This window comes from Colobus angolensis, unplaced genomic scaffold, assembly GCF_000951035.1.
Source record: "Colobus angolensis palliatus isolate OR3802 unplaced genomic scaffold, Cang.pa_1.0 Scaffold216, whole genome shotgun sequence".
NCBI classification, from domain to species: Eukaryota; Metazoa; Chordata; class Mammalia; order Primates; family Cercopithecidae; genus Colobus; species Colobus angolensis.
The window spans coordinates 3,424,147-3,432,523 of record NW_012115333.1 but is presented as its reverse complement, the minus strand read 5'-3'; the positions used below and the strand labels follow the sequence as shown (position 1 = coordinate 3,432,523).

At 41.6% G+C, this 8,377-nt stretch overlaps 1 pseudogene; it reads left to right on the top strand.

The window, feature by feature from the left end:
- Nucleotides 1-1,750: 1,750 nt before the first annotated feature.
- LOC105512656 lies at nucleotides 1,751-3,035 on the top strand (annotated as a pseudogene).
- Nucleotides 3,036-8,377: the final 5,342 nt, after the last annotated feature.

The following is an 8,377-nucleotide window of genomic DNA, read 5'->3' as shown; positions in this document are numbered from 1 at the left end:
ACCCCGTCTCTACTAAAAATACAAAATTAGCTGGGTGTGGTGGCACATGCCTGTAATCCCAGCTACTTGGGAGGCTGAGGCAGGAGAATTGCTTGAACTGGGAGGTGGAGGTTGCAGTGAGCCAAGATGGCACCATTGCACTCCAGCCTGGGCAACAAGAGAGAAACTCCATCTCAAGAAAAAGAAAAAAGAAAAAAAAAAGTCTTAGTGAATCCATGTGGGCACAGTGGCACACACCTGTAGTCCTGGCAACTTGGAAGGCTGAGGCAGGAGGATCACATGAGCCAAGGAATTCAAGGCTGTAGTGCACCATTATCACATCTGTGAATAACCATTGTACTCCAGGCTAGGCAACATAGTGAGACCTCGTCTCTTACAAAAAAATCATAAAGAACTCACAAAAATCTGTTTTTCTTTAGAGATGGGGTCTCACTGTCATCCAGGCTGGAGTGCAGTGGCCACACTGGAGGGCAGTGGTGCGATCCCGGCTCATTGCAGCCTCAAACTCCTAGGCTCAAGTAATCCTTCTAACTCAGCCTCTTGGGTAGCTGGGATTATAGAGGTGTGCCACCATGGCCAAATAATTTTTTTATTTTTTTGTAAGAATGTGGTCTTGCTTTGTTGCCCAGGCCAGCCTTGAACGCTTCAAGTGATCCTTCCATTTTGGCCTACCAAAGTGCTGGGATTCCAGGTGTGAGCCACCACGACTGGCCTACAAAAAAACTATTAGAACCAAAAAAAAAAAAAGAAAAAAGTCAACCAGTTTGTAAGATACAAACTCAATATACAGAAAGCAGTTATATTTCTATACACATTTAACATACAATCCAAAAATTAAATTAAGAAGGTATCCCATTAAAAAAGCTTCAAAAAGAATAAAATACTAAGGAATACATTTAACAAAAATAAATAAATAGAAATCATATTCTAAAAATTATAAAACACTGTTCAAAGAAATTAAAGATCTAAATAAAGTGAAAGGTAGATATACCCTGCTCATGTATTGGAAAGACTTAATTTCTTTTTTTTTCTTTTTTGAGATGGAGTCTCGCTCTATCACCAGGCTAGTGTGTAGTGGCGTTATCTTGTCTCACTGCAACCTCTGCCTCCTGGGTTCAAGCGATTCTCTTGCCTCAGCCTCCCGAGTAGCTGGAATTACAGCCATGCCTGGCTAATTTTTGTATTTTTAGTAGAGATGGGGTTTTGCCACGTTGGCCAGGCTGGCCTCGAACTCCTGACCTCAGGTAATCTTCCTGCCTTGGCCTCCCAAAGTGCTGGGATTACAGGCATGAGCTACTGCGTCCAGCCCAAGATCTAATATTTTTAAGGTAGCAATTCTCCTCAAATTCATCTACAGATGCAATGTAATCAGTACCAAAATCCCAGTCAGGGCTGGGGACGGTGGCTCACCCCTGTTATTTCAGCACTTTGGGAGGCCACAGGTGAGAAGATTGCTTGAGGCCAGGAGTTTGAGACCAGCCTGGGCAATAAAATGAGACCCCAATTTCTGCAAGAAATACACACACATAAAAAAACAAACAAAAAAACAAACAAACAAACAAAAAACCCAAAAAACAAAAAACAAAACTCAGTCAACTTTTTTTCCAGAAATTTATTTGCTGATTTTAAAATTCATATGAAAATTCAAGGGACCCAGAATAGCTAAACGACCTCAAGAAAGAGGAACAGAATGGAGTGGAGCTCAGAGCTGTGGAGGGGAATGAAGCTGAGCAGCTAGGTCAGCCTGGCCAAACCAGTGGAGCAGAGACATGGGTCAAGCGGTGGTGAACGTGTGCTTTTGACCCATTAGACACTTTTTTGATCATGGATGATGAACATATACCAGATTTTTCAAGTCTAAAGGATGAAACTACTTATTGGAAGGAAATATCCTTGAAGTATAAACATAGCTTCCAGGAAGCTTGAGATGAGTTAGTTGAATTTCAGGAAGGAAGCAGAGATTTAGAAGCAGACTTGGCAGCACAATTAGCACAGCCTGAACAAAGAAATAGAAACTTGCAACTTTCTAGGCAAAGACTGAAATATGAAGTGGAGGCATTAAAGGAGAAACCAGAACATCAACATGCACAGAGCTACAAGCAGGTCTCAATATTAGATGATTTAAGTCAGATGTGGGCCATTAAGGTGTGGTTGCTTAAGTATGTGAGGGAGCTGGAACAGGCCAATGATGGCCTGGAGCAAGCAAAAAGGGCAATAATAGTTTCACTAAAAGACTTTGTCTTTTTGTTTGTTTGTTTGTTTGTATTTTTGTGTGTTTTTTTTTTTTTTGAGACAGAGTCTTGCTCTGTTGCCCAGGCTGGAGTGCAGTGGTGAGATCTCTGCTCACTGCAACTTCCACCTCCGAGATTCGCCATGTTGACCAGGCTGGTCTCGAACTCCTGACCTCAAGTAATCCACCCGCCTCAGCCTCCCAAAGTGCTGGGATTACAGGTGTGAGCCACTGCACCGGCCTTCTCTGGAAGACTAAGAACAAAGACTAAATCAGGCCATTGAATGAACTGCATTTTTAGAAAGTGAACTTCATGAAAATGAATGTTATCGGTCTCTGTACAGAGGTTAAAAGATGAAGCAAGGTATTTAAGGGCAAGAACTAGCAGTTCAGGAAAGGAAATAACCAGAAAGTTGGCTCCTACTTCTCCAGCTCTAGATGGTGAAAAGATAGATTCTGCTGTCCAAGGATGACTCTTTTTGCCAGCCACTCCTGTTGGCAAAGGAAAAGAGAACAGTTTTCCTTCCCGAAAACTACATTAAGTGGTTTTCATACCAGTCCACTAACTCCTTCTGCTGGGCTATCAGCATTAACCACCATGGTGGATCTCTTAGGAAAAGTAGGGACTTTACAATCCTAATTAGCAGCTTGCAGAAATTTTGCAAAGGACCAAACGTGAAAGTCCTATATTTCAGGAAATGTTAACAATGTGGTGCTGAATACCAATTGCACACCATTCTCCCAATCAGATGAAGGGCAAGAAAAAGTCACATTTCCGGCCAGGCATGGTGGCTCACACCTGTAATCCCAGCAGTTTGGGAGGCCGAGGCAGGCAGATGACTTAAGGTCAGGAGCTTGAGACCAGCTTGGCCAACATGGTGAAACCCCATCTCTGCTATAATTACAAAAATTTGCTGGGCATGGTGGTGGGCACCTGTAATGCCAGCTACTCAAGAGGCTGAGGCACAAGAATCACTTGAACCCGGGAAGCGGAGGTTGCAGTGAGCCCAGATCACACCACTGCACTCCAGCCTGGGTGACAGAATGAGACTCTATCTCAAAAACAAAAACAAAAACAAAACAAAATAAAGGCCAGGCGTGGTGGCTCGTGCCTGTAATCCCAGCACTTTGGGAGGCCCAGGAAGTCAGATCACTTGAGGCCAGGAGTTCGAGACAAGCCTGGGCAACATGGTGAAATCCCATCTCTACTAAAAATACAGTAATGAGCCCGGCGTGGTGGCACATGCCTGTCGTCCCAGCTACTGGGGAGGCTGAGGCAGGTGAACCCAGGAGGCGGAGGTTGCAGTGAGCTGAGATCGTGCCACTGCACTCCAGCCTGGGCGACAGAATGAGACTGTCTCAAAAAAAAAAAAAAAAAGAAAAATTCACATTTCCTACGTTGTTCACAATGCAGTAAACAGCTTTAATCCAGCTCCTCCTTCTCCTGGTCCACGCTCCTCATGCCTGTTGCCAGCACTGGATATGCTGCCTTTCAGTGTGAATGCTTGGCCTCCAAGTGGGGGCTCTTGCCCTCCTCCAACAATCCAATACACCCATGCCTCACCCCTTGGTGCCGGGGCCCAGCCCCATGCCCCTCCAACTGCCTTCCCACGGCTGGCAGGGGGCAGGCTGCATACAGCAGTGGCCACTGGGCCCTGCCCAGTCCCAGGACTCTGCACAATATCAATGCTGGCTATTTTCTCTTCTTACCATAGTGAAGTTGGTTTCACATGATTGCACTTGTGCGGGTCACAAGGTGATACATATGTGTATTACTTGGTCACTGGATGGAGAAGTACCCTTTCATCACACCTGCCTCATAGCCCCCACTTTGATGTACTGATAGGATTTAGTTGTGTTTAGGACATTGCAAATCTTCTAGAAGTTCTCCACCAAATCAGGTCAATGTGTGCCTTCTTCCTGAGATCCCACTGAAGCATCCTCAGTGCTCATGATCATGTGTCCCCCAACTCCACACCTCACTATTCGGGCCTGTTTCTGGCAAAGAGTCAGGAAGGTTACTGAATTAGGAAACATTTTCTGGACCTTCTGATTTTACTTAAGCAGTTACCATTCCATGGACTTGCCTCCCAAAGCAGCAAAATGCCTGTTGGAGCCCCAGATGGCAGGAGCCTCTGGGGCCTAAGCACACAGGCTAAGCCTCTGTACTGTCTTCTTCTCCGTGTGCCTCAGACTTGTGGGGTGGAGGGCTGGCAGGCAACCTCTCACCAGCTTTCCAGTCCTTCAGGCCTATGACATCTTCAGACCTTTTTTCTCCTCTAAGGGCCAGCCCAGTTGGTTTTGGAAGGGTTGAATGGCCTGACTCCAGGGCTGGCTGGTGCTGGCTCCTGGGGGTCAGACTCACCAAAAGTGGTTGTCTCTGGGCATCGCTTGATCATTCTCATGCTGCATTTAGTGTTTACCTTTGCTTTATTGTATTGGGTTGGTGCAAAAGTAATTGCAGTTTTGCCATTACTTTTAATAAATGAAATGCATTTTTAGACAGTGAACTTCATGAAAAGGAATGTTGTTGGTATCTGTACAGCGTTTAAAAGATGAAGCAAGAGATTTAAGGGCAATTACTTTCGCACCAACCTAATACGTAGGTTTGTAAACATGATTAAGATATTTGCACATAGCTTATGTTTTGTAGATTTTATTTATTCAGAACTTATATGGCATGTTAATGACTTATAATAGTATCCTACTCTGGGCAGCTGTGTAGGATCATAACACGGTTAAAAAAATACTTCCCCTCAGAAGAAGTCTTTTAGTGTAGATACAATAAATTTTCATAGAAAAAAAGAGGAACAGAGTTGGAGAACCCACACTTTCTGATTTTAAAATTCACTACAAAAGTACAACAAACAAAACTGTGTTGTATTGGCATAAGAATAGATATACAGATCAATGGAATTCAATTGAGAGTTCAGAAATAAACCTTTACTTTGATGGTCAATTGATTTCAACAAGGATACCAAAACAATTCGCGGGGGGAATGAGTAGTGTTTTCAACACATGATGTTGGAATAACTGAATATCCAGCTGCAAAAGTTGAACTTAGACTTTATATTATACCATATATGAAAGTTAACTCAAAATGGATAATAAATCTAAAAGTAAGTGCTAAAACTATAAAATTTTCAGAGGAAAATATAACTGCAAATCTTCATGACCTTAGGTTAGGTATGATACCAAAAGCACAAGCAACAAAAGATAACCAATAATAATTTATTCACCATGCATCCTTTGATGAATGAAATTAGAAATTTTCATGCATCAACAAATACTGCCATGTTTTCTATGTGTCTCTCAAAAGTTTATGTGTCAGAAACTTTTTTTTTTTGAGACAGAATCTCACTCTGTCGCCCAGGCTGGAGTGCAGTGGTGCCACTATGGCTCACTGGGCTCACCTGGAATTCCAGGTGTCAGCCACTGTGCCTAGCCTATGTGTTGGGAACTTAATCCTTCTTCCCTCATGAATGGATTACTATCACTATCATGGGAGTGGGCTTGTTATCATGAGAGTGGCTTTGCTATAAAAGCAAGCTTTCTGTGGCCTCTTACTCTTGTCCTCTAGCCATGTGATGCCTTCTGCCATGTTATGACACAGTAAGAAGGCCCTCACCAGATGCTGGTGCAATGCTCTTGGACTCCCTAGCCTCCAGAACCATGAACTAAATAAGCTTATTTTCTTTATAAATTACCCAGTCTGTGGCATTGTTATAGCAACAGAAAATGAACTAAGATAGATACCATAAAGAAGTTGAAAAAGCAACCCAAAAAATGAGAGAAAATATTTGCAAAGTGTATTTCTGGCAAGAAACTTGTATCTATAATATATAAGGAACTCTTAAAAACTCAACAATAAAAAGACAAATAACTCAATTTAAAAATGGGTAGAGGATTTGAATAGATATCTCTCCAAAGAAGCTACATAAATTGTCATTAAGGAAATGAAAAGATGCTCAACACCATGTAATTGTGATATCTGTGACATTTGTGAAATGCAAATCAAATCCAAAATTATATATCACTTCACACCCACTAGGGGACAGCTATAATTAAAAATATATGTAATAACAAATGTTGGTAAGGATGTGAAAAAAATTGAAGGCCTCATACATTGCTAGTGGAAATGTAAAATGGCATAGATATTTTGGTAAATGGCTTGAAAGTTCCTCAAAAGGTTAAATACGGAGTAACCATATGACCCAGCAATTTCACTCCTAGATACATACTCAAGAGCAATGAAAACTTATGACCATGTACTACATGCAAAAGTTCACAGCAGCATTAATGAAAAATGGAAATAACCAAATGTCCATGAATTGATGAATGGATAAGCAAAACATGGCATGTCTGTACAATGGAATATTATTCAGCTGTACAAAGGAATTAAATACTACATTCATGCTACAGCATGGATGAAACTTGAAAACACTATGCTAGGTGAAAGAAGCCCACATATTGTATGATTCTATTTATATAAAATGTGCAGAACAGGCAAATGTAGGTTAGTGGTTGCCCAGCGCTGGTGGTGGGCAATGGGGGATTTGAGGATGATGGCTAAGGGGTGCAGAGTTCTTGTCTGGGACAATGAAAGTGTTATAATATTGATTGTGGTGATAGATGCATATCTCTGTGAATATATCAAATATCATTCAATTGTACACTTGAAAGGAGTGAATCATAGGACATGTGAATTATATCGCAATAGAGCTGTGACAAAATCCCTGAAGTTTTATTTATTCACTTAGGTTTTCCAGGGAAGGCATCAGACTCAGAATTAATTTGTTTTTTGAGACAAGGTCTCATTCTGTTGCCTAGGCTAGAGTTCAATGGTTCAGTTGTAGCTCACTGCAGCCTTAACCTCCTGGGTTCAAGTCATTCTCCCACCTCAGCTTCCTGAGTAGCTGGGACAGGTACACACCACCATATTTGGCTAATTATTAAGCTTTTTGCAGAGACAGGGTCTTGCCATCCTGCCCAAACTGATCTCAAACTCCTGGCTCAAGCAATCTTCCCACCTTTGCCTCCCAATGTGCTGGGATTACAAGCGTGGGCTACCACACTTGGCCCTGAAGTTTCTTTTTCTTTTTCTTTTTTCTTTTCTTTTCTTTTTCTTCTTTTGAGACAGGGTCTCACTCTGTCGCCCAGGCTAGAGTTCAGTGGTGTGATCACAGCTTATTGCAGCCTCAACCTCCCTGGGCTCAGGTGATCCTCCCACCTCAGCCTCTGGAGTAGCTGGGACCACAGTCACCATGCCTGGCTAATTTTTTGTATTTTTTGTAGAGATGGAGTTTCACTGTGTTTCCCTGGCTGGTCTCAAACTCCTGAGCTCAAGCAATCCACCCACCTTGGCCTCCCAAAGTGCAGGGATTATAGATGTGAGCCACCATGCCTGGCCCCACTGAAGTTTTAATAAAGCTATTTTCATACATAAAACCACTGAAATAATTCATTTCCAGTAGACCCACACTACAAAAAATACTTTTAAAATTTCTTCAAGTGGTAGACAAATGACACCAGTTGGAAATCTGGATCTATACACAGAATACACAGAAATGAAAAGCATTAGAAAGGGTAATTACATCTGTGAATAGAAAGACTTTTATTTCTTATTATTTAAATAAAATAACAAGTCTTAAATAAAATAATAACAAAAGACTTAATAATTAGCCAAATATGGTGGTGCGTACCTGTGGTCCCGGCTACACAGGAGGCTGAGGTGGGAAAATGACTTGAAGGCTGCAGTGAGCTACAATTGCACCACTGAACTCTAGCCATGTTGCTGCTTTTTAAACTGACTGTTTAAAAAGCAGCAACATGGCTGGGTAAGGTGGCTTACCTGTAATTCAAGCACTTTGGAAGGCCTGAGGTGGGAGGATCACTTGAGCCTAGGAGTTGAGACAAGACTAGGCAATATAATGAGGCCCTGTCTCTACAAAATACATATATATATATATATATATAATGTGTACACACACACACACACATATATATATATATATATAATTTGTTGGATAACAACTATATACCAGAAACTGTCCCTAGTAGAAAGTTATATATATATAATGTGTACACACACACACACACATATATATATATATATATAATTTGTTGGATAACAACTATATACCAGAA